Source organism: Hemicordylus capensis, chromosome 2 (genome assembly GCF_027244095.1).
Source record: "Hemicordylus capensis ecotype Gifberg chromosome 2, rHemCap1.1.pri, whole genome shotgun sequence".
In the NCBI taxonomy this organism is placed as follows: Eukaryota; Metazoa; Chordata; class Lepidosauria; order Squamata; family Cordylidae; genus Hemicordylus; species Hemicordylus capensis.
In genome coordinates this window covers 312,998,618-313,025,816 of record NC_069658.1, presented here as the reverse complement: position 1 = coordinate 313,025,816, position 27,199 = coordinate 312,998,618, and the positions used below count along the sequence as shown (strand labels likewise).

The 27,199-nt window shown below is 42.8% G+C and overlaps 1 protein-coding gene and 1 long non-coding RNA gene across 15 annotated transcripts in view; one reads left to right on the top strand and one right to left on the bottom strand.

The window, feature by feature from the left end:
• Positions 1-27,199, bottom strand: part of IQSEC1 (IQ motif and Sec7 domain ArfGEF 1) — a 595,321-nt gene that overhangs the window by 220,587 nt on the left and 347,535 nt on the right. The gene's annotated exons all lie outside the window — the stretch shown is intronic.
• Positions 18,053-26,534, top strand: LOC128347992 (uncharacterized). Of its 2 annotated transcripts, XR_008317867.1 has the most exons (4): positions 18,053-20,018; positions 21,316-21,435; positions 22,316-23,763; positions 26,414-26,534. It is a non-coding gene; the product is annotated as an uncharacterized LOC128347992 (long non-coding RNA). The 2 variants fall into 2 exon arrangements; XR_008317866.1 differs by having other exon boundaries at positions 18,053-21,435.

Below are 27,199 nucleotides of genomic sequence, written 5' to 3'. Positions count from 1 at the left end.
AGTCAAGGTGCCTTTAAGCAACATAGTCTTTCACAGGAAAGAGACAAGACAAATTAACAAGAAAACGGCCATAAACACAGCAACTGCTCCAATCAACCACTGGAGCAAAACCCCTCTTATGCTATTAGGCCCATTTCTCATGGGAGATCAGCTGAGTTTCCAGCTTGGAGCTACCTGATGTCCCTTCCAGATCCTGCCTGAGCAGAGTCCTAGCTCAGTCAAGAACAGGTAGTAGACTCAGACTGAAGGAGAAGCAAGACTGAATAGGACTTAGTTATCAAGTACTTTGTTGGCATTTCCACAGATATGAGGAGTTCCATCAGTTATAGCCCATGGGACTGAAGCAGCTTGCAGAATTAGTACTTGGGGGCTAACCAGATTTAAACAAGCCAGGACTATGTTAGTTTAGGTTTAGGAAAGCAGACTGGGGCCATTTCAGAATAGGGAGTATGAATGGCATTAGAATGAGCCCATTGGACTTTTGGGTCAGAGCTGGAAGATATGCGGAAAACATGGCTAAAGTGACCAGTTCCCACTGTCTGCCCATATTAGATTATTCTAGACTGCCCATATTAGGCTGTCAGTATTAGATTATTCTAGATTATATGGCCTTAATTTCCTTGTTTTTAATACTGTTTACCATATTAATAGAACTGGGTCCTCGTTTAAATTCAGTAGCTGTTTCCACATTCTCTTGGGATATGAGCTTAATGATAACGCTCCCAAATGCACCATCTGGTAATACTCTAAAAATGCTTTTGACACAGATTCCCTTAAGTACTTCCCTCACCTGAAAGCATTCAATAATAATATTAAAGAATGTTCAATATTTAATAATGTATCAAGACCAATTCCTTCCTATTCTGCTAGATGACACTGTCTAAACATGAGGAGCTTTCATACTCCTCTAGTGTCATAAATTATTTGTTTTACAGTTGCCTTGCAACCTCAGGACAGTGGTACATATGCTGGTAACCTCCAGACTGGGTTATGGTAATGCGCATGCGGGGCTGCCTGTATGTTCCGGACTACCTTTGTAGTCCGGAAACAACAGTTGGTTCAGAATGCAGCAGCCAGGTTGATCTCCAGGTCATCTTGGAGAGACCATATTACTCCTGTATTGAAAGAACTACACTTGCTGCCGACAAGTTTCCGGGCAAAATACAAGCTGCTGGTTATAACCTATAAAGCCCTAAACAGCTTGGGCCCTGGGTATTTAAGAGAACGTCTTCTTCGTCATGAACCCCACTGTCTATTGAGAAAATCAGGAGAGTTCCATCTGGCATCTGTAGTTGCCACTGGCTTGTCTGGTGGCTACTCGGGGACGGGCCTTCTCCGTTGCTGCCCTGATGCTTTGGAATGTGCTCCCTGCTGAAATAAGAGCCTCCCCATCTCTGACATTTTTAAAAAAATCTTTAAAGACACATTTGTCCACCCAGGCTTTTAATTAAATACCATTTTAATACTTTTAACTTTGTTTTAAAACATTGTTTTAAGGTTTTAAATGGTTGTAATGTTTTAACTTTTTGCTGTCATTTATTTTAACCAATGTTTTAATTTCTTTGTTGTCGTTTACCTGTTTTAAAGCTTTGATTTTTCTTTTTTTATTGTAAACTGCCCAGTGACATAAGTTTTGGGCGGTATAGAAGTATGCTAGATAGATAGATAGATAGATAGATAGATAGATAGATAGATAGATAGATAGATAGAATGTTCAGACAGTTTGACAGGGATCATTCTTATAGACCACAGCCACTCTACATCCCCACCCACTTCCCCTTTCCTTCTCCTCAACTGAGGAGAAGAGACTTCCCATTTCCCCTCAACCTTCTCCTTTTCCCTGGAGATGGGACAAGACTGGGCCACCAGCCTCCTCCAGCTGCAGTCCTGCACACACTGCCCACAGATGTCCCACAGAGGCAGCAGGCCACAGTCTGACAGGGGAGACATGGAGCAGGCAGGTGACAGCAGAAGAAGCCAACAGCACATACAGTCTCTCACACCAGGCAGCACTGGATGGGAAGCAGATGGGCTCTTCCTCTCCTCTGTGGGCTTCTAGCAGGCTGAGAGAAGATTTTGCAGTGTTCCTATAAAGGCACAGAGCTAGGCAGGTGATCCCAGGAACTGCTGAGTCACTCACACCTGGCCCCAGTCTTGCACACACTCCCCACAGGTGTTCATAGAGGCAGCAGGCTGAAGTCTCACAGGGTAAGCAGCACAAGGATTCAAAATGAATCTGATTGGAACCAAATCTGGCTTATTCGATTTGACCTTGAATCGAATAGCAAAAAACTGATTTGTGCACATTCCTACTAATTTCTCCCAAGCATTTAAGAACTCCTAACAAACCTGAAAATGGCATATCTGCACATGGAAGAGATTTCATAGCCATTACCATTAATTTTGCCAACTGATCTGTAGAACTCATTGACACTGTATACAATAAAGTGCATCTCACTTAATTACATTCAAGAACAGAGCAGATTGTGGTGGCACCACAGCTATGGAAAAGTGGAGGAAATTAGACTTTTTGAATGTCTGCCTTACCCAGCCTAGCTGAAAATTGTAATAATGTTAACTCTCATTTTTAACCACAGCATTCTTATATTTTAATATTTATTTAAAATTGATTAGTCAGGTTGCAGTTATATAAACACAGAGGGTAATTTTCTATACTACACTATAAGCCCCAAGTATCAAGCCATAGTATAAACACATGAACTATTATGCTGTACAACAACTGGTTAAGACCTTTTCCCCAAAGCTAGAGGAGAAAAGCAGCTTCTAAAAATTAATGTAAATGCCAAAAGATACAGTAGGATAGTTAGGATAATACAGGTGTGAATGTGTATTCACACATGTGTCATACATGTGTGCAAGAGGTGTGCTTTTATACACACTCTCTCTCTCTTTCTGCATTTATTCTTACTACTGGTGTCCTGGATTTACTTGCTGTATTGGGCGCCTGCAGAAAAGTTCCCTCATTTTTCCAGAAGTTGGATTGGAAATGCTAAACCAGTAAGATGGCAGGCAGAAAACTACTCCAAAAAATAAAGTAATAACATAGACATGTTGCTTTCCAGCAGAGAGTGATGGGTCAGTGCCAGCTCTGACCTTATGACTGTGCCTAATTTCCAGAATTCATTTGCGCAAAATGATTTCAGCTGCCCATTTTTAGGAAGAACGGTCTACTTCCGACCTTCTGTGAAAACAAATGCAAGATTCTCTTTGCATAGTCTTACAAATAAATACCCTCAGTCGAAAGATGTAAGTTGACACCAAATGTGTAACTTGACAAGAGCAACCTTCCCCTTCAGTTTTAATATCAAACTGGCGGAAATTTTGCTGGCATTTGAAAGTGCTGTATGCAGATCTCTTGGTTTATAAACGCACAACAAGAACAAGCTGATCCTCAGCAGACACCCCTACATGCTATATGTGATCATTAAAAGTCAAAAGAGGAGCTGATAAGTGGCACCACATCTGGACTTGACATAACCACTGAGAGGCTCTCATTATATTTTTAATTGACAACATAAATGCAATACCACAATGCCATTCTTTACACATCTCAGGGGAACTCATTAATTATATCGGCAAACAGGAAGAAATAGCAGGAAGTTTTGATGAGAGCCAGAGAGAAAGCAAGATGTTGATTTTCTCATATCATGGTTCTTAAAATAATCCTTGGAAAACAATGACTTTCCAAACAGTACTGTGGGTGAACAAATGCATGCTAATGATGCCATCACCAAAAGGAATAAATAGGGATGCTATAGCCTCCTACAAATGTCTCATTTCCCCTTAGATATCAACCAGATCACAGTGGTATAAGTATTTCTACTCACACATATGCAAGCTATAAATAAGCAGTTGCTTGCTTCCAACTAGGGATGTGCACGGAACTGTGGAGGTGCGGTTTGGTGCCGAGAGAAATCTCGCTTTAAGTGTGGCGGGGCTGTATTTACCCCTCCCATCGCTTTTCCCATTCCGGTGCTCAGTTTTAAAACAAAGCTTTGGGGACGCCAGCGTTCCTCCCTGACGCCCCTGCCCGTCATTAGCAAGAAATGGTGGAAGTAGCTGCTGCGTGTGCACCTATCGTGCACGTCACATGTTTTCCCAATTACAGCCTCCGCATGGCCGAAGGCTGGTTGCCGGGGGGTGAGCAGAGCAGTCCTTCTCCACTCTCCCCTATCCCCCCCTACGGTGGCTGCAGCCAGAGCAGCGCTGGGCCAGTCTGTTTGGGCCAGCGTCTCCTACCAACTGTGAGGCGTGCCTGCACAGTTGAGAGATTGTCACAGGCATGGGCTTGCAACTATCTCTCAACTGTGCAGGCGTGGCTCGCAGTTGGCAGAAGACACTGGCCTGAGCTGACAGGCCCAGAATCGCTCCGGCCACTTCCAGAGGGAGTATAGGGGAGAGTGGAGGACTGCTCCGCTCACCCCGCAGCAGCCATCCCTCGGCCACACGGAGGCTGTAATTGGGGGGGGGGGGGGAATGGAGGTTTGGTGGGGTGGGCACAGGTGGCTACTGGAGACCCCCCGGCCATTTGGAAGCACCCCCAACCTTGGAGGCCACAGACTAGGACCCCAAGGCCTGGAGGTTAGAGCACCTCTGATATTCCTAGCTAGGTGTGAAATCATGCATGCACCAACAGGTTACACTTGCAGAGTTCCCCACTTTATTCAACTGAGTAGCCTCTTCTAACTAGCAAAGTGGCATCTTTTAAGTGATGAGTCTCTTATATGGATCACAGGGAGAGCAACTGTCCCCATGGAAAACCCAGCACAGTGGCTGCTGCTGGTGTCTACCTTATATTTCTTTTTAGATTGTGAGCCCATTTGGGTTATTTTTCTGGGTAAAACTGCTTTAAGCACTTTTGTTGAAAAGCAATATGGATATATTCGTAGTGGCAGGATTTCAGCTTTTCTTCTTTGTTCTTGAAAATTTTGCCTAATAAGAGCTCCATAGACACAATCCTAGCTGCTCCACACTCAGAACCACTGGATCAGAGTCAATGGGTAAAATATTGAAATATTGTATTCAATGTGCAATAATGAAACATTAGATGTTTCTGTGTCCCATTTCATATGTATATACAGGATTTTTCTCATCTTTGTTGGACCTCTCTTGGGTACATTTATGTGGTTTATCTTTGCTTTTAAGAAATTACCCATCAACTAAAGCACTGTTAGCCACCCTTAGTGGGATTACAAATCCCAAGCAATCAGAACCCTTTCCCTCTGCAACTCCCTTCCTACTAGGAAAGAATTCATATTCCCTCAGTTAGAGCAATTTCCAGGAAGAGCTGACTCCTTTTATTTGAATTTCTGTCTTGAGGATCAAAATAATGAGGTTACTAAGGTGGCAGCGAAATTCTTTTATGTCGCTATTAGACTAAGATCTTGTTTAATTCACAGGAGCTATTGTTTTGTCCTGATTATTATGTATTATATAACTGTTGGCATATTGTGTTTTTAATCTTGTTTTAATCTTTGTATGTTCTCTTTATGGCCTATGGCTGTAATAAATTGATTGATTGAACTCCCTTCCATTTCCAGCTTAGAGATAAAGCAGCTATTATTTTGCTTAACCAATAGAATAATAGGAATAGAGGCTGGCCAGCAACAAGAATTAAAGGAAAACATGATGATCGATTAGGTGGACAATAAGGATAGATCTTATTTAGAGAGCAATACATAAAGTTCTCTAATAAATTATATGAAAGCCAACAGATAGACTAAAAACTAGCCATCTTTATAATCCTGCCATATGGAATATCAGAAGCTTGTGTTGGTCATGGAGTGTATGCAAAACAACACAATGGGTTCTGAAGACAGACAATTTTTAAAAGTATATTCCACAGGGTACAACAAATACATGCATACAATACATATACATATATACAAAAATGTTACTTTCAAAATATGAAAGTCATCTGGAGATTTGGGCTGAGGAGATTCTATGCAGGTAGTGGCAAGTTTGAACTGTTTTCTGCCAGCTGTGAAGGACTAATGTGACAAAACTGAAACTTAATCCAAAATAGAGGTTTAACCACATCAGATAGTAACTGCATTTTTGTCCTCTTGTCTCATATTTCTGTCCATGCCACATGATCAGGTAGAGAAGCTCTCCTGTGCATTCTACCACCCTCTAGAGCACAGTTTGAGGTGACATGCAGGAGGACCTTTTCTGCTGTTGCCCCTTCTGTGCCTGCTGTATTAGTGCAGAGGGCAGTACCAGCACACACAAAGTGCAGATCTTCATAAGAAGCACTGGTTTCGTTAGGATGACAGCTAATGAATTTGTTTGTAAGCTGCTTCGGATTCACTATATAAGGGTAAACATATTTTTTTTAAATTACAATAATTACAAACATGAATAATAAAGCTAATTAATTAATTTTATTAATTAAATAAATAAATAAATAATCAATTACAAACATGAATAATAAAGCTGATACATAATGACATTCATTAACCATCCTTCCAGATATGTAAATAATTAGATGGAGGAGAATGACTGAAATTATCTTGATTTGTGAACAAAATGAAATCTGACCATATCATGAAAAAATAATTAGAATTCGCTTGACCCACTCGAAGGTGGATTATATGGGTCAATTTTTCAGATATGGCAATATGCCACATAAACTGAACGTATTTTAAATTTTAAAACCTACAAGCCTTTAAAAAAAAAAAACAGATTCAAAATGTTTCAGTCGCATTGCACTCAGTATTTGACTTCCTGCAAGTCTAGAGGTTTATATTTTATCATTGACTGTGGTCAGGTATGATATCTCCAGGGAATTAGGTAGCTGACACATCAAGAAGTGGTAAACATGACTCTTATTCTTGCATCAGGGTGTCACAAGGGCAGGGCTTTCTCAAAGGTAGTTCCACATTTGGGAATGCCCTTCAGAACAAGGGCTGTCTAGCCCCAGTGACTGGCTGGCTGTTTAAGGTGATCTTCAGACACTGCTTATTTTCTGCTTTGCTGTTGATTTATTTTTGTGATTGTTGGATTAATGAAATCTTAGGGTTATGAGTTTTTTGCATACCTTTTGCAGCTGTAAATTTTGTAGATTTGTTTGATATTTTTGCTTTTCATTTTGCTTTGTTTGGATTTTGATGTTTTACTGTTTTTATGACCTTTCATGTTTTCTGTTTAAAGTTTCTTTTACAAAGTTAAAGTAGGGTATACATTGAACAAAGAAAGTATGAAGAAAGCACCACACTATTTGCATGTTGAAAACCAGTGACTTTCCACTGGTTTTTACATCAGCAAAACTAGCAACATTCTGAATAAGCTCATAGCTCAAGAGCACTCTGATTTAGAAAAGGAATGTGATAGTGCTTATAAACACTTTTAGAACCTCCTCCTTGCTACTGGGGAATTAATCAGCCAAAGTAAACCGTGAGCTTTCTGCAGGAATCTTTTAAAATGATACAATCACTATGTGTACATTATTTTTATTTGCACTTATATAGTAACTTCTTTGTTACGGTTTGTGTTAGGCAGGATGCAGCCAGACCACCATTTGTTTAATTCAGTTTTGCACCTCATTTGTCCTAGTACTTTATTTGGGTTCAGACTCTTAATTTGTTTCTATAATAAATGCTTTTTTGGATATATATTTTTGCAGAACTGCAGTGTGTGCCAAAATAGGTGAGAGAATATAGAATTGTGAAGCATCCAGGAAATTTATCTGAACATCTTAATTTCTTGGGAACTTCACAATCCTGCGTTCTGCCATTACACGTGTAACATTAAGAGGTCTCTGTGGCTTGCCAGAATAACCTTTCACACAGACACATAGACAGCAAACACCATCTCTCTTCCAAGTAGGCTAAGGGAAGAGAGTAGCTAAGTGGCTATATTTGAAGGGTATAATGAAGCATCAAAAATAGCATAGCAAGTGTGGCTAGTAACATTAATGGCAGGAAGAATAAAAAAGAACATCCCTCTAGTGGCTCAAACATATTGGGGATTTCCCTCCCCAGTCTCCACAGAAACTATGTTGCAGACAGTTCAAGCTGACTCAAATTAATGCAGCATTACCTCATCCACTCCTCTGATCCCTGAAGTGTAGGAACCTGGAAGCACCAAGAACTACTGGAGCATAAACCCAGCTATTGCTCTGTGTATGAAGCCAAATAATGCATGTCCACAGTAGCTATTAGGGGTGTGCATGGAACCAGCTGGCCCGGTTCGGTTCGAGTGCGAATCTGACCAGACCAGTTAGGTCCGGCCCCCCTTTGAACCCACCCCCCCATTCGATTTGGTCAGGGGGTGGTGGTTCATGATTTTTTAAAATTAAAAACAATTTTTTTATTTACCTCTAGCCCCTTCGGGGGGCTTCCTAAGGGCCACAGGGTGGTCCTTTAAGGTTCCCCTTCCCCCACCAGCCTCGGTAATCACCGCCAGAACCCGGTGTAGGCCCATTCTGGCCTCTGTAGCTCGGTGAGGTGGCCATGTTGCTTGCCACCACACATATGCAAATGGCCTCTGCGAGGCCTGGCATGGCCCAGGGCCTCACAGAGGCCATTTGCACATGCTCGAGGGCCATTTTCTTAATTTTTTTTAAAATGGCCACCGTGCATGTGCAAATGGCCTTTGTGAGGCCCTAAGCCGTGCCAGGCCTCGCAGAGGCCATTTGCACATGCACAGTGGCAGGCAACATGGCCGCCATACTGAGTTACAGAGGCCCGAACAGGCCAAAATCAGGGGTAAAAAAGGGCTGCAGCGGTGATTACTGAGGCCAGCAGGGGGAGGGGGAACCTTCGTGGACACCCCATAGCACTTAGGAAGCCCCCCGAAGGGGCTAGAGGTAAATAAATAATAATAATTTTGTTTTAAAATTGCGAACTGGCAGGGGGATTCAGTCCCAGTCCAGATGGAACTGGGGGTGGGGGGTGGGTTCGGTTTGACACCGAACCATTGAATCCCTGAACTGAACCCCCAAACTGGTTCACACATCCCTAGTAGCTATACTCCCACTTGAGCAGCAGGAAGTCGTCCATGGGGGATTTTCATCCATCTCCCCTTCCCACAGAAGTGCTCTGTGCAACCAATAATATTTATTTATTTATCTTTCTATTTATTTAAAACATTTATACCCCACCCCTCCAGTACATTACTGCTCGGGGCAGCTCACAACATTTATAGAACATTTACAATATAAAATCAGATTAATAAAATTAACCAAATTAAACAAGTTAAAATCCAAGCTCCCCTGCACATCTGCCCATGTTGCTAATGTGGTAGCACAGCCACTGCAGGTGTACACCCTTTGACTGTATGCCTGTTGTGTGCAATCAAATGTCAGTCACTGAGTAAAACTATTTTAAAAAGCAAAGGCCAATTAAAAAAATATTTCAGAGATATTACTACATGACTTCAAGGTGGAAAATCTCTGAAACTATTATGACGTAGCAACAAATGTCACACCAACATGCTATTTTTCAGTATCATATACAGATATTTTGATGGAAATGCTTTTAACTAGCAATGGCTAGGAGTCCAGCAAAACAACACATAGTACTTTGCTTTGGCCACTGATTAAAGTAACCTGAAGAGAACTGACCTTTAAAGCATTTAATCTGACATTTTAGCCCTAAGAAAATAACCATGGGTGGTTACAGTATATTATTTGATTTAAATAAGTAATAGAGGATGCTGTACAATATATATCTGAAATGCTGTTAAACATATCTGTCATGATATGTGCCAAAAGCTGGTGTTAAAACTGTCGCACAAAAAGCAGAACTGTAAGATGAAAGTCATTTTCACCTTTTGATCATGAACTTGAATTGTTTAGTATAGTAGAATTCAGGTTTAGCTTTTATCAAAACTATACCAGTTTTTCCATATCTCAAAACGAACATGAAACATCAGTACAGAATCTGCATATCTCTGCCACAAGACTATGTTGCATTTTCCCCCTTGGCCACATTAGATCATGGCTTCCCCAAAATCCTGGAAACCTTAATTGGTACTGATGTTAATTCATCAGAAGAATTGCAATCCGCAGAATTCCTGTTGAAAAGGGAACGACTTACTCCTGTTTAAGTCTGCAGTATACATAGGCCCACTATTATCACCATATATGACTCTGTAACATTGAATCACAAAACTATTTCAGAGTAACGGACATATTTTATTAAATATATATTAAATATGTTAATATATAATAAAATAATATATTTCTCATTCAAGTTCACATAATTAGATCTGGAATTATAAATACAATAGAAACAATTTCCAGCACTTCTGTAATCAATAGTGCCTTTTCAAATTCAAGTTGATATCTATTGGAACACATGATTTCTAAATATTTGGGCAAGTTCCTAGACATGCTGAAGCAAAGTCTGTAAACTAAAAGAAAAAGAATATCATAAAACCTTCAAAAACAACCACTACCCTGTGTTTGTTTCTCAAACTCTATAGTACATTGAGGGTAGGCTTGTGCATTTTGATTCGGGTACAAAACGTTTTTTGCTCAAAAATGGCAATTTCAGAGGTTTTGTAACCAAAACAAAATCAAGAATTAAAAAACAGATTTTTGTTTCCAAATCAAAATGACTGTGTTTCGGACATAATGCTTTGTTCTTTGGAAAAGCATTGCAATTGAAATTGACTTCTCTGACCCTCTCCACTCCAGCTGAGGCACTGAGTGATTAGCAGAAGATAAGATATGCAAAAAGCTGTTGAGCAGGTTTAGTTAAGTATGTGTTGTATTCAGTGTGATTGAAATGCAAACTGACATTGCAAAGGGAAGACAGCATTTTGAGACAGAAATACCCAAATATGTTTGGGAGCTCAATGCAATTCCAAAGCTCTTGCTAAAAGCCATGGTATAAATTGTGTGGAGAAGCTTTTTGAGAAGCTGGTTAGGAAAGTTCTGAAATTACACAGGTTTTCCTTTCCAAAGGTTTAGAAAGAATATCTTGACTTGCTCAGGGCTCTTTTGAAGTTATAGTGGTGTCTAAGTTTTGTTGCCCAAGTTGAGCAGTCTAATGTAATTTAGGCCACAATGTAATTTGGTGGGACATGATGTCTAAGCCAGTGGTTCACAACTTTTGTCATTGCAGGGACAGGTCATCCACATGGGACTACAGGAGACAAAAGGGGTGGGGGTGGGGAATATCCCTGTCAATCTATTGACATCCCCAGGAATCTTAGTTAGTTGCTTCTCTCTTTCTTGTAACCATGATCCATGGTTTTGCACTTTCTTAAATGCAGTGATGATAAATCCCAACAATTCTGAACAGTAGGCTGATTTGTTTGGGCTATGGCTCACTCCACTTCAGTTAAATGAACATGTGAAGCTGTTCCATAGTACCAAGGCAGTTTTATTTTATTTTTATTTATTGACTTTTTTATCCCACTCTTCCTCCAAGGATCCCAGAGCGGTGTACTACATACTTAGGTTTCTCCTCACAACAACCCTTTAAAGTAGGGTAGGCTGAGAGAAGTGACTGGCCCAGAGTCACCCAGCTGGTATCATGGCTGAATGGGGATATGAACTCAGGTCTCCCTGGTCCTAGTCCAGCACTCTAACCACTACACCACTCTGGCTCATTGGTCTATCTTGCTATCTCAAATGACCTGTGGTCACTGTTCCATGGGAAGGGAGTGCTTTTATTGAAAGATTGCTTGAATCCACAAATGGGTTGTGCTGCTGTGCTAGTGCCACAGGGACAGGCTCCCACCTGCTGCAAAATTCTCAAATAACTGTGCCAAAAAATTCAGTGTCGTTGTTGCTCATCATTCTCTTCACTCTTTCAACTTGTTTATGTGGGGCTTCAGAGGCAAAACACTGGGTTGGGTGGCAGTGCCCCAAGGGTGGTGCACCCAGATTCCAAATAGGGCAAAGGGCTGATTTCTTAGGAATTTTTGAGGTTTACACGTCTTTTAAGATTTCCCCCCATAGGGAATAATGGAGGTTTCAGCAGCCCCGTAACTCCACCTAGAAGGCACTGGGATGTCCCAAAGTGAGTGGTGGTGTAGTGCACAGAGGGTGCCAAACCCCCCCCCCCCGATTGCTAACCCATTGGGGTACTGGGCTTTGTTGTTTCTGAGGTGTTGAGTTTAGATTCTCTGGTAGCAAATGAGATTTTTAATGAAAAACCATGAATCCACTTGCATATGCTACTAGAGAATCTACTCTCAGAACACCTCTAGAACAAAAAAACCCTGTACTTCATGGGTTGGCAACCCATGTGGGTGGTTGGCACCCTATGTGCACTACACCGTCACTTGCTCTGGGCCACCCCAGTGCCCCTCAAGTGGAGTTATGGGACTGCAGGAACCTCCATTATACCCTACGAGGAAAATCTGAAAGACACGTAATTCCATTAATTCTTTAAAAATCAGCCCTTTGCCAAATTCCTCTGAAAAAATTGTGTTAGCTTCCTTGTACCAACTGGGCACTACCACCAACCACCCTCCACTCTGGGCCACCCCTCCCCCCCCCACATGCGTGAAGCTATACTTTTCCTGAAACTTTCATAATACCCTATGGGGAAAATCTGAAAGACGCGAAAACTTCAAAAATTCACCAAAAATCAACAGTTTGCCCAATTACTTTGAAATTTTTGTGGTAGCTTCCACTCATTGGGCACTATTACCCCCACCCACTCTTTTGACCATGTGACCCATTTTAAAATTTGAATTAATTCGGATTCAGATTCGGATTAATTCGGATACAAAACAAAACTGGGGTGATTCGGAAGGCTTAATTTCAGACAAAGTACAAAATGGGGTTGATTTGGATTTGGTACAAATAGAAACAGAAAAAATACAAAACGTGCAACCCTAACTGAGGGCACATAGATAAGAAAATACTAGAACTCCCCCTTCTTCATTAGGCTCACCACTAGCATGTCTGTGAGAGAGTGGCACAGCACTTCTGCTCATGTAAGGAAGGAAAGGAAGTTCCACATTTATCCCTTCATTGAAAGCACCCCCCACATTATTCCTTATACCTTTCCTGGGGTTTCCCAGTCCTCAGGATCAGCTTCCCTGTTCCCTTCATCTTGCAGGACAGACAACAGATTAAGAGAACAACTTGCTGCTTGTAGTTTTCTTGTTCCAAGACAAAGTCTGGAGAAGGGAAGCTTCTTCTTTGTTGCCAGCTTTTCTTTGGGGTGGGGTAGACAGCCAGGCTAGAATAATATTCTATGGGCAGCTCAACTTCCACACTTGGCAAACAAAACAAACAAACAAAAAACAGCCAGCCTAGTGGAAATCAGCAGCTGAGCAGGCTGTTTGCACTGCCTATATCCCTATTAGATTATATCCCTAACAGGTGGTATATTTATTAAATAAATAAATTAAATAAATAAATTAAATAAAAATAAATAAATAAAATTAAAATCTGTAGTTGAGAACAATGGAATTAAGCAGCTTACACACACTGTATAGGTACTTGTTGAAATGGAGGGCATGGGAAAAGAGAGATGGAATCAGCCTAAGGACCTTTATAGCAAATCTTCTGGATGGGCAGATTAGGAATTGTGGAGTAGTAAAGTTAAACAGTGATGCTACTCAAAAGGGAAACAGAGATCTTTTCCCTTTCTTACTTTCCAGAACCATCTCATACCCCCGCTATATAGAAACAACATTATCAGGTTCTAAGCTGACACCTAGTCCCAAAAGTAACCATCAGGCACAATCATCTGATCAAGGAATCCCTGTAGCATGTCAGATTATCCTGCAGGCCTCAGACCCTTCTCCTCCCCACCAGCATATTTAACAACAACAAACAACTGGAAATAAGTGTGAAAGAAAAACAAGTTCTAGTAAGAACTAATCTGCCTGCTTTCCTTTCACTATGATCTTAACCGATAATTACCATTTTCACAAGTTAGCCCACTTCATCCTTAAATGTTCACACACCTGCCATCTTGAACTGGGGTGGATGACATCATCACAAACTACATCGTTGAGGTGTCCCTTTGTAACTTTGTGTCACAACTCTACCAAATTTGGTTCAAATCAGTTAGGCAGTCCAGAAGTTAGTCCAGCTATGCCTCAAACGTGCATGCTTCCACCATCTTGAATAGGATGGATGACATCATTACAAACAACACCGCTGGGGTGTAGAACTAAGTAGTCTATGAGTCTGGCTGACTAATTCTTAGCTATCTTTGAGCTAGAAGTCACCTACCCTCTTTGAAAGCAAGTAATCTTACAAAAATTAGAGTTCCTTAAATTTGATCTGCTTTAGACAATATGATTTTAGCTGCCCAAGAGGATAATTTCTCCTTTTTTCAGAGTGTGTTTAGTGTGTGACGAGTCACCTTAAAGTGAAATGCCTGGCAGCAGCTCCAAATTGATGTTAACAAGAGTGACTTTTAGGTACATAAACCTAGCACACGTTTACTACTACTGCTATGATTATTTATAAAGTGGTTTATATAGAAAAAGCATAAGGAGAAGATTGCTCCCTATTCTCAAAGCTTCAGCTACTAACTTATTTTGAGTACAACAAATAAGCCAATAAATTAAGCCGATACATCAAACCAATAAGCATTTATCACAGAATCCATAGAATGTTGGAAGGGATTTTGGAAGTCATCTGCCTGCTGTTTGCATGAATCTAATTTGCCTCAGCATCACTGGCAGATGACCATCCAACCTCTGTCTGAAAATCAGAGAGCCCACTGCATACAATACTTTTCTTCTACATCAAGGCTTCATTTTATTGTCACAGTTTCCACACAATGTTCTTTCAAAAATATTGTACTTTAAAAGAGCCCTTAGCAGTACTTACCATATTTTTGTGCTAAAACTCTTTTTACCTCTTCATTATTACTACTGTTCTATTTCCAGAATAGACGTTGCATGCTTGCCCATATTATAGCTGATTAAATAGCTATAATTAAACTTTAAAGTACATAATATGTTGGAAGTTAATTGCTTAAGTCTTCATTAGCATCTGTGTGATGACTTTGTAAATTCAGATCTCCAAACTAAACTATGTAGTGAGTTTATCTACAATCCTTGCAAGTCCAGTCCAGTGCAGTACAGGGGGGGAAAGTGGATTTAATTTTTATAATGTTAAAAATTATAGTAGAATTAGTTGACCAGGTGCAGAGCATTTGCACCCCTAGTTCTCCCTGTCTCTCCTCTTATTTGCGCTCCCACCCCACCCCAGTTCACTTTCCCTCAGCAGCCGGCCTGGCCACCCCTTCTCCTCCACACCGCTTTTCCCTTGGGGCCACCTGGGTCACTGCTTCTCCTCCGCAGACGGGCCGCCGCTTGTCCCCAGCTGGCCGTCCCTGTCACTAATCGGCAGTTGCTCGTGAACTCCTGTGAGAGCTGCCACACATGGGATTAGTAACAGGTCTGTCTAGGAGAATTATATATAAAGAAGATTCCAGGGCACCAGGATACCATCATCATCAAATATCAGCATCACCAACTCCCATTATTGCCCAGGTTGGTCTCTGGGTCATCTCGGAGAGACCACGTTACTCCTTTACTGATGGAGTTACACTGGCTGCCAATAGGTTTCCGGGCAAAATACAAAGTGCTAGTTATAACTTATAAAGCCCTAAATGGCTTAGGCCCTGGGTATTTAAGAGAGCGTCTTCTTCACTACGAACCCCACCACCCATTCAGGAAATCTGAGGAGGTCTGTCTCCAGTTACCGCCAACTCGTTTGGTGGTCACACAGAGACGGGCTTTCTTGGTCGCTGCCCCGAGATTGTGGAATGCGCTCCCTGCCAAGTTACGATCTTCCCCATCTCTGGCTATTTTTAAAAAACATTTGAAAACCCTTTTTTTACCCAAGCCTTCTCATTAAAAAGTAGTGTTTGTTAATTTTATGGTTTTTAAATTATTGTATTATTTTAACTTTTATATGTGTTTTAATTGTTGTTAGCCACCCAGAGACATAAGTTTGGGCGGGCTATAGATTTAATAAACAAACAAACAAACATGGCTTTTTCAGAGGCCAGGTCCATGGCTCTATAGAGATGACTGCAATAATGTTCCCGGTTGTCACCTGAATAGGAACAGCATTGCAGATGATGTTACAGTATTATATGTTATAGTATTACAGAATGTAGTAGACTGATCTAAAGGTTCTGAGCAGGCCAGAATGGGGTGTGGGGACCAACACAGAGGATGGGTACAGAAAGTGTTCATGATACAACATGCTTTGCATCAACTGATTTAATCTCTCTTACAGAGAGAAAATCCCCATAAGATGGACACAGATTTATCCCAGAGGATGCCATAAAAGCCTCTTTTTAGACTTCCATTCTCAAAGCTTAGATAATATAGATATGAATTCAGATTCCAAGGATATAAACAATAAAGGGACCTACAAATCAGGCATCTAGCAAGGCCACCACTAAGGCAAATAGTAGCCTACAAAACAATCAAAAGTGCCCACCCAGTCTGTAAAACACAGCTGATCAGGATGACTTGTGGAAGAAATGCAAATGTAATCTACAAAAAAGGCTTTAATAAATGTTATGTATATAAGATATAAAGATGAGTAAATGGTCACCTATCATAGCATGCTTATTCTTCTTCCACACTGTTTTGCTCCCAACTGAGACTTCCCATTGTCCAAGGACCTCAAAAACCTGATTGAGTCATAGGACCTCAAACACCTAAATTGTTCCACAAGAGAAAGTATGGTTGCATAAAGTGTTTAGATGTTACAACTTCCATATGGAGTACCACAGTGGCAAGACATTTACAGCAGTGCCCAGATGGGTAGGGAAGGTAACGCCTGAATCAGCCATAAGTCTCAAACATTTTGGAACCTTATAGTCAAATCCTGGATTTTAGGTTTCTAGATATCTAATAGCTTAAAGGAATTTATGTATGGCATAATGTGAAAAATCTGTTTTGACCTAGTTTGTTTTTCAAGTTGTATCCAGTACCTTGTATGTTCCTATATCCAAGCCTGATAAAGTGATGTTAGGTTGACAAGCTTGCACTGCAGTATCTATGCATGTTGTTTCTTGCAGATTCATGTAAAATTAAAATATTGTTCCTTTGAATAGTGTAATTTTTAGAAAATGTATTGTTCTTTGTGAATCATGGAACACAAATAATAGGATGCATATATTGTTGGGCCTTCTTGTGTGCTTTGTTCTTCATATACTTGCACAATCTAACTACACAGCTAATTATATGCTAAAACCACTTCTAATTTAGTCCTAGAAGACAGATTGTTGTGTGGAGGACAGTGACTGGGAGTGCAGGGTCTATCTTCTATGAATGAATAAGTGGGCCTACCAGCTGCCCAGTCAGCTTGACAGTCCCCTCTGGCCCTAGAGATAGCAATCAAAATTAACCATATGATTGGCTTGGCTTTTGTTTTTACATCTAAATAAAAAAATGTAGAATGTAGAATTTGCTTAATTTGCAAGAAAAATTGAGTTGATCAAACTCAATACAATAGTAATTTGGAAGTGATATTAACTGACATAATTAAGTCATTGAATCCTACACAATGAGCAGACATGTTTAAGGTGGGTTGCTTCAGTCAACAGTATCTTTGCCAATTCACCAGTCTAGAAAAAGATAACAATAATTGAGAATAAGACCCTTTGGACTCTAATTTTCTCATTTCTCATATTTGGCATAGAAGTTGTCTCCTAACAGTCCAAAATGCATTGCAAAGAAAGAGTTGTTTGTTTGTTTTTAAGGCAGGGGCAGTCAGCCAGATTTAAAGATGGGATCCCTGGTGAGGCCATGCTGTAAACTGCCTTACGATAGCCACAAACATGTTATTCAAACAAAGTGTTTGTTACAATTACAACATGTTATCTTGTACTGTAACAAGGTATTTTGTTGAAACACAGGTTGCATTAGGTAGTGAGCAACAGTCATCCTCCTGGTTATCTCAAAATGTCCCTCCCCTAGGCCTCGTGCAGAGGGGAGGGGGTTTGTCTCGGCCCTGCTCTGCCCTGAGCCCAAAAGTAGAGCCTTCTGATTGGCCTGAGGTGGTTTGGGGGAGGGGCCCGGGACCATTGGTCTTTGGTTCCCGCCCCTAGTCTCTCAGTCTGGGCTCGATGTTCGTTAGTGTAGGAGCTAGTTGACAGAGCTCCTACACTGCAGTGCTGCTTGGGCAGCAGTGTTTGGGCTTTGGCCCCTGTTTGACCCCATTAGGGCATTGGGGGTGCTTGGACATAGGTGGGGGTTGGGCTTGTAGCTGGGCGGGCTTGGTTGGCAACATTGGCTGCATGGGCCACCTTCCCCTCCCCCTCTTTGGGGGATTGGCTAGCACTGTAGGGCTTTATTGTTTGGGTGGGCATTGTCAGCAGCAATTTTAAGGCGGCCCCTGGCAGTGGGTAGCCTGGCTGGGCCTTTTCAACTGGGCCCTCTGGTGGTTGGTGTTCATGTCCCCTTGGTGGTGGTAGGCCTGGTTTGGCCTTTTCAACAATTATCGGCCTCCTGGTGGTGGGTGGCTGGCTGGCTGGGGTTTTCAGCAAAGTGTTCACGTCCCCCTGGTGATGATAGGCCTGGTTTGGCCTTTTTGCTGCAGAGTGGTTATTGGCCCCCTAGTGGCTGGGACTGGGTGGTTTGGCCTTTTTTCTGCAGAGTGGTTGATGGCCCCCTGGTGGCTGGGACTGGGTTTTTTCTGCTTATTCCTGGGTTGATTTTACTAAGGCAGATGCCTAAGAAAGCCCAAGGTAAAACTGGTGGGCGGCCTATTCGACAGCCCAAGCGGCCTGCTCCTCCCCCCACTCATCGGATTATGAGGATGAAGAAATGGTCCTTGTTTGGGGGCTGATTAACTGGATGGAGGCTTTAGAGAAAGTCAAGGCCGCTCCCTCTGATAAGGGTGCTGGCCCGTCAGGTGCACCCAAGAAGGTTCCTTGGCACACTCGTGGGGCTGCTAGGACGCATTTACTAAAATCTATTTCCAACAGGTTGGAAACGCTGGAGAGGGGTGAGGGCCCATCTGGCCCTGTTGTTCCTGTTGATCCAGAGGATCCTAGATTGGCTGTTCCTGGTGCTCCTGTTCCGGCGGTCCCTTTTCCTGCGGCTCCAGTGTTGCCAATGCCTTTGGATCCATCAGTGCCTCTGCCTTCGGATCTGCTGGCACCTATTGCACCGGATAAGCCCATTGCACCGGATAAGCCCATTGCACCTACACCTCCTGGCGGTACCGGCCAGTGGTCTTCTTTGTTTATATTCTTAAATATAAACATATTTACTTTGTTGTTTAGGGAGCCGGAGGTAAAACATAAAGAAGGTGAGTCATGTAAGGAGCATGAATCCACAAAGCATAAGCCAGTTGGAAAAACAGGCTTTCCGGCTTCACAATCTATATGGGGGTGATATTGCAGGCTCAGCCTGCTAGGGGGCCTGCGCTTCTTAAATACATGGATATTATTCACCGGGCCGTTTCGGATTTTGCCGGCCCAGCCTGGATTAGATGTGATGAAAGTTTTCGAATGCGTGCAGCGCTAGACCCTACCCTTCCCTGGAACATGCCTTTGCAAAAGCTTGTGGCTAGTGATTATATGTCCTTCCCGCCCGGTCAACGGGGATTGCTCGGACAGTGGACACTTGCTTTCTAGGGCGCATGGGGTTTCATCTGCCGTGGCAGCGGGTCAATAGTGGGTTCAACCCCACTTGGTCTGCTGGAAGTTTAACAATGGTGGCCGTTGCTCCAGGCCGATGTGTCACTTCAGACACGTGTGTGGGCTCTGTGGTGCTAAACATCCGAGTTCCATCTGCCCCAGGGCCAAGCCTGGGGGAGCAGGATTGAAGTTCAGGGGAGGTGGCACTAAGAAAGGGGGTCCCCCTCCACCCCCTATGGGAAAAGGACCCCAGCCCAATAAGGCTTGAGGTCTTTGAGCACTTGTTCTTGGATTATCCAGATAGGGAGGCTGCTTTTTATTTAATTTCAGGTTTCAGGGATGGTTTTCTGATTCCTTCTAGTTCTCGCCAAGTACCGGCTACGTCCCGCAACCTAAAATCCGTAGTGGGCATGGAGCCTGTTGTCATTAAGAAGATTAAGAAGGAGGTGGACACCGGTAGGGTGATGGGGCAGTTTGCCCGCCCCCCCCTTCCTGGAGTTGAGAGTTTCTCCCTTGGGGGTGGTGCCCAAGAAGGCACCCAGGGAATTCTGTTTGATCCACCATTTGTCACACCCTAGGGGTTCTTCCATCAATGACGGAATCCCGGATGCGCTCTGCACAGTGCGCTACACTTCTTTTGATGCAGCGGTCCATTTGGTCAGGGACCGTGGGGTCGGGGCATTATTGGCCAAGTGTGATATAGAGTCCGCCTTCTGCCTGCTGCCTGTTCATCCTTTAGATTTTGATTTGTTGGGCTTCGCTTATGCGGGTCAATTTTATTTTGACCGTGCTTTCCCTATGGGCTGCTCTATTTCATGTGCAGCCTTTGAGGCTTTTAGCACCTTTCTGGAATGGGCAGTGAGGTGGAGGGCGGGCTTAGTATTCATGGCTCATTCTTTAGATGATTTTCTTTTTGCAGGGAGGGGCGATTCTTTTGAATGCCAACACCTGCTGCATTGCTTTATGGATTTGGCATGGGACCTGGGTGTCCCCTTGGCCAAGGACAAGACAGAAGGGCCGGTCACATGGCTGTCCTTTTTGGGAATCGAACTCGATACCCTGGCGGGTTGCTTTTGTTTGCCACAGGCTAAGTTGGGGGTCCTGCTGGACTTAGTTAGGGCTCTTGGGCATGCCCGTAAGGCTACTCTGAGGGAGCTTGAGGTGGTGGCGGGGCACCTTAACTTTGCCTGTAGGGTTGTAGTTCCTGGTAGGGCCTTTTTGAGCCACATTTATGATCTCATGATGGGGCTTCGTGCCCCACACCACAGGGTTTGCATTGCATTACAGAGGGTGTTAGGGCAGACTTGGCTGTCTGGGAGACATTTTTGCAGGGATTTAATGGTGTTTCATTTTGGAGGGGCGAACAGCTCCTTGAGGCCGACCTACAGGTGCATTTGGATGCTGCGGGTGGCGTGGGATGTGGGGTGTTCTTCAGGGATCGGTGGTGCATGGCACGCTGGCCTGCGGATTGGGCCCAGCGGGGGGTAACGCGAGACTTGATCTTCCTGGAGTTTTTTCCTATCGTAGTGGCGGTACACCTTTGAACTGAGGAGTTGCCAGTTCCACGGTTTGGTTCTGGTGCAATAACCACGTGGTAGTCCAGGTGGTCAACTCTCAAACCTCCCGCTTTAAGAGGGTGATGGGGTTAATGAGGGTTTTTGTACTGCAGTGCCTTCAGGCCAACATTTTGTTTTTGGCCCGCCATGTTCCCGGGATCCAGAATGACATTGCTGATGCCCTGTCTCGCTTTCAGGTTCAGGGAGTTAGTGCCCGAGTCAGCTCTGGATCCGGATCCCATGCCTGCCTTTCTGTGGCGTCTTGGCAAGCAGAGGCCCAGCAGGCCATAGCTGCTTCATTGGCGCCGGGCACTAGGGTGAGTTACGCTGCTAGGATAGCTGCTTTCTCCAGCTTTTGGAAATTGGCAGGCTTAGAAGAGGAGTGGCCTCTACTGGTAGTGCATTTACTGCAGTTTTTGGACCACTTACATGGGGCGGAACGGGCAGTGTCCACGTTAGGTGGCTACATGGCAGCATTGTCCTTACAAACCAGGGAGTGGAGGATCGTTCTAGTGACCCCAGGGTGAGGAGGATATTGAAGGGTTGGTCCTGGGGACTCCATGTGGCCAAGGACAGCAGGCTGCCATTTACTCTTGATCTGGTGGTGGTGCTGGTTAGGTGCTTGCCGGGCTGTTGCGAGTCACCATGGGAGGTCCTCCTTTTTCAGGCAGATGTGCTGGTGGCTTTTTTTGGAGCCTTTAGGCCATCAGAGATTCTGCCACGGAGTGGGCATTCCCCTAGAGACCGCTGCTTACAGCTTGCCGATTTGTCATTGATGGATGACAAAGAAGCGCGGCTGTTTCTACACTGTTCCAAGACAGATAAGAGGGGTAGGGGTCAGGTGGTTAGGCTGGCGGCAGCCAGCAATCCTACGTTTTGCCTGGTAGCGGCTTTAAGGCACTATGTGGAGCTGGGACCCATTGTGGGTGGATGCCTTTTCATGCATGAGAGTAAGGATCCCCTGACCCAGTATCAGTTCTTGGTGGTTATTAGGAAGGCCTTGGCAATGGAAGGGGTCCCAATGGGTGGACTTACATTGCATTCCTTCTGGACTGGGGCTGCCACCATAGCTGCTCTCATGGGGATGCGGGAGGATGTGGTTCAGCAAATTGGGCGGTGGAAATCCGCAGCAGTGAGTCGCTATGTGCACTAGTTGAAATGGTTGTTGCCATTGTTTACATTTTGTTTTCTTGGCAGGTGCTAGATGCCAGCGATTGAACCTGGGACCTTCTGAATGTAAAGCAGATGCTCTAATACTGACCAAATGCTTTAATATGTTCTAGCATCAAGCAGCTTTTAGTTCAAAAAGCCTGAAATCTTATGCATTCTTGTAAGAATGCTTATAAGCAAGTTCCCTTGAACAAAGTGAAACTTGCTTCTGAGTAAACATACAAAGTGTTGGGTTGTAAAGCTACACTTTTATGCTGCTTTGGTCTAAGGTTGTTTAAATGTTTCCATTCACACTACAGTTCCTTTCTTCTATGATACAGTATTGGCTTCTATGTTTTAAAAGCAAGACATTTTAAAATTAGTTTTTAACCATCAAGAATAAAACTCTATTACAGAGTTGCTGTTCCACTCTCCATGGCTCAAGTTAAATGGCAGCTGAAAACTACTGTCCTCTCCCATCTCCATAAAAGGAGTCCCTTAAACATTCAAGTCTGTATTTGGGCAGGTCTTCAATGGAAGAGAATCCATCACTGAGGGAAGATCAATATGAATTTCTGGCATTCATGAATTCTAGATTTCATATGTGGCGATGTCAAGTCACTCAGCAGTGCTCTCATCTAATCTAAGCAGCAGCAATAAAGAATGTCACTTTACACCATTCAGACACTTTAAAATGGACTCACATGGAATTAGTGCATCTGACAATTCAAGCCTTTTAATATGTGTGAAGCATGCCTTGACAAATGAGGATGTGCTTCTCACACATCCGTTTTCTAGTAACACATTGCAAAATAAGGCAATAGCTTGACACAAGCATAACAAAAATGTTATGCCACCTTTTCCCGAAGCAGCTAGTGGAAATTAGAGGCTTATCAGCATGAAGCACATATGCAAGAACTGTTCTCAGTTTGTGTAGTCTGAAATTTGAACTACCTGAAGGAGCAGTCTCTATGAGCAAGAGTAACTAAGAAATATTTTATGAACTGCAAGCTCATATAACTTGTTCCTATGTGTGCAAAATCCTCCTCACTGCAGATCTGCCTCACTTCTAAGGACCACCTTAAAAGGTGATGGAACCAAGGACTGATGCAAATAAAAGGCAGACAGTAAATGTATTAATCCAAGAAGCTATTCAGAGCACTAGTGTGTTTTTGGTTATAAGGATTTTCTTCAGGACAATAATATATGTGAAATGTAGATACCACAGCCAGCCAGTCTGGTGTAGGGACAAAATGCTGGAGAAGGAGTTAAGAGACCCAGCTTAAAATCCTTACTCTGCCCTACATAAGAACAGCCCTGCTGGATCAGGCCCAAACCCATCTAGTCCAACATCCTGTATCCCAGGGTGGCCCACCAGATGCCTCTTGGGCCAGTCACTATCTCTCAACCTAACTCAATTCACAGGGTTGTTGCAAGGATTTTTTTTTTTTTTAGGTGCTGCCTTGAACTACTTGGAGTAAAGACAAAATAGAAAGGTAAAACCCCACCATCATCACTCACCTAGGCAAAACAGCCGTAGTGCCAAACTAGATCCTACCTTAATGTAATTAGCACTGTTAGGTTTTAATTTTATTTTTAAAATAGCAGCTGGATTGAACTGGGACTGTGCATTTGTGGGGGGAATAGAGGGAATTTAGCCTTATCCTCTTCCATAGTCTTGATCTGGATCTCCCTGTGACTTCTGTCTGCCAAGAAAAAAAACTTCAGTTGACTGTGAGTTTAATTCCTTGTCAGATAGCACCTGTCTTAGAGGGGAAGCAGGATTGCAACTGTGGTATGGGTATTGGGTAAAGGTCCTTGACTCCTTTGCTTTGGCCCTGATCTACTGAGGATCAATGCAGCTCTTACTTTTACTTTTAAAAGTAGCCAGCATGGTGTAGTGGTTAGAGTGCTGGACCGGGAAGACCCAAGTTCAAATCCCCAACAATGAAACTCACTGGGTGTCTCTAGGCCAGTCACTTCTCTCTCAGCCTAACCTACTTCACAGGGTTGTTGTGAGGAGAAACTTAAGTATGTAGTATACCATTCTGCGCTCCTTGGAGGAAGAGTGGGATAAAAAATGTTTTTAAAAAGAAAAAAGAAAAAAGAAAGTTAAGCCTATAAATGCTAATGACAGAATTAACCAGTAATCTACACTGATCCATCTGATGACTTTTCCAGTTCCTAGGCCCATTATAAGATTTTCTCCAAAATGGTTTCTTTTTCTTTCACTAAAATTTTAGAGCTGGTTTAGATGTTACATTCACCATTGGGATCAGCATCTCCTACCTCCTATCTTTCAGTACAATTTATTTGAATTCATGATATAAACCATCACTATCACACAGACTTGCATAGGTCATTGCTCAGACAGGTCACCGTTCAGTCTATTAGTCTTGAGAAGCTATGCCAGTGATCTTTACTGTTTTTCAAATAGGGGCTACTTTGGCAACAAAACAACAACCCTTTAATAGGAGAGGTATTTCACACTGTGCTGACCTCTGCACAATGCAGCACTTTCCCCAATGCTGTGGATGGGTCCTTTAAAAGAAACAGATACCAGAGCAATCTTGGTGACACAAATCATGTCACCACATTACATTAGATTGTAATTTTTTTAGACTGTAAGCCCTTTAGGGACAGGGAACCATCTTATTTGTGTATTATTTATTTTTCTATGTAAACCGCTTTGGAAACTTTGTTGAAAAGCGGTATATAAATAGTAGTAGTAGTAGTAGTAGTAGTGATGATGCAAATGGCCTTTGTGTACACACCGAGGTCATGAAAAATGGCATCTGCACATTCGCAGAGGTCCAAACCAGGCTGCAGCTGGCCTAGGCTATCATTTGGGAGGCCAGCAGATGGGTTGGAGGAGCCCTCACAACCAATGTCTCTACTAGCGACGTGCAAGAATCGTCTTGGTGCCTCTATGTGAGGTGCCAAAACAATTTGAGTTCCTCTGGCTGAAACCTTTGGGCTGGGGGCAAGCGGGTACTTTAAATAGAGGGAGGCAGTTCTTACCTGCCCCTCCGGCGCTCCTCCGTAGTGCGATCACTTCCAAATGACCCTTCCGGGTCTGCAGAGAAGCCATGCCACAGGCTTCCTGCATCCCATGGGTGTTGTCATCATGTAATGGCATTGGCACATGCGCAGCAGTGAGGTTGTGACACTGCTGCCGCCCGCAGGATGCTGGGAACAGGAAACTTCCTGTTCCCATGCAGGAAGTCCTAGCATGGCATGGCTTATTTGCAGAGATGGTGTGGCCATTCGGAAGCAACAGTGATGCAGTGGGATGCCAAAGGAGCACCGGAGGGGCAGGCAAGACCTGTCTCCTTCCACTCTGCACTCCCGGAGATGTGCACAAAACACTTCATGCACATCCCTAGTTTCCACTGCTGTCTGTGCCACCCCCCCGCCGCCTGAAATTTAAAGGCTACAAGTACCTTTTCTCTTCCCCCTCCCACTTTACTCTAGGGAATGCCCTGTACTTATAAAGGGGAATCCTCAATGGATTTACAAGTATACCCACCAAGCTGAACTGGACCGGACCTGGTTTGGCCGAGCCAGAAGCTGGACTGGGCTGGACTGGTTCTACTCCAGTCCGGATTCGAACTGAGCAGACCAAACCAGTTCCATTTGTATCCTTAATAAACACTACAATCCTATTTAGTCCTTCAAAATTCAAGGGGAAAAAATTAAACTAACATTCTAACACAGACATTTTATTTTATTTTTAATTTAATAATGCTTCTAACATTAGTTTAGAAGCTTAAATTTAATTAGTTCCCAAAGTTTAGCAGCTTTGGAAATTCTGCAAGTTAAATCAACATTGCAATCTAATTGCCTTGTATAAAATAACTAACATAAAATTAAAACTGTATAAGTAACTTGTTAGGACTTGTTCAGCATACGCTTTTTAAACTTCTATATGACTAACAGTACAAAGTAGTACAAAGGCTAGTAGAAAAAAAACCCCTATCCTTAAGCATCTTAATATGGCTTGCATGAGGAAAGGCCTGTAACCAAATACTGCATAATGAATATTTCAGAATCAACTGCCTAGTGGCACATTAAGACATTGTTACACCAGACTTAAATTTCCAGTTCACCCAGATCCTAAACACATTTACCCTTTCATTTCAACAGGTCTTACTTCCAAGGATGTCTTCTACTGTGCCGACTTGGATTCTGAGATGTTTAGAATCTAAGATTGACTATTCTATATTATGTGACACATTTAAAATAAATACTACACTACAACAATAAAGCAGTTGCACTGTGCTCTTTTCATTTTCAATTGCCTGGATAAGTGGAAAGCTTCTTGCTTTGCTTCCCATAATTTAACACACATGAAAATTGTGGTTTAAACAACAATCAAACTAGTTAGGGGTCAAATTTTCAGGATTTACTTAAACCAGAGCTTCACAGATCAGACATCTCAGGAAACTGTTATTTAACTTGCTGGGAAGTTTCCATTTAGCCAGGTGCAATAGGATAGCACTTGGGCTTGTCAGTTCTTCCTCGATGATTTACAATTCAACAACCTAAGACCTGCTGCATCATCTGAACTGAGCCAATGTCAACTGCTCTTTCAACTCCATCCTAAATGCACACATTACTGGAACACCAGCTAGTGGTCGTCTAAGGATCAGTTGTTGCCACAACTGCCAAATTCTCTCCAAAAAATATTTTAAAATGGAATATAATGAAAGTCTTTTCTACTTAACCTTTTCTATCTTTCATGTATTTAGTATCAGATTGCAGGTATAGCTACATGTACTCTAAGTTTCTCAGCAATGGAGTAATACCAACTGGACATCATCATCTTGGAAGTTTTAAGGAAATATTGTAGCTTTGGGAGATGTGATAGGATAAGGCATCTGACTTCAGGGAGCAGGTTGTCCTAGATGACTGACAGATATACTTTCAACC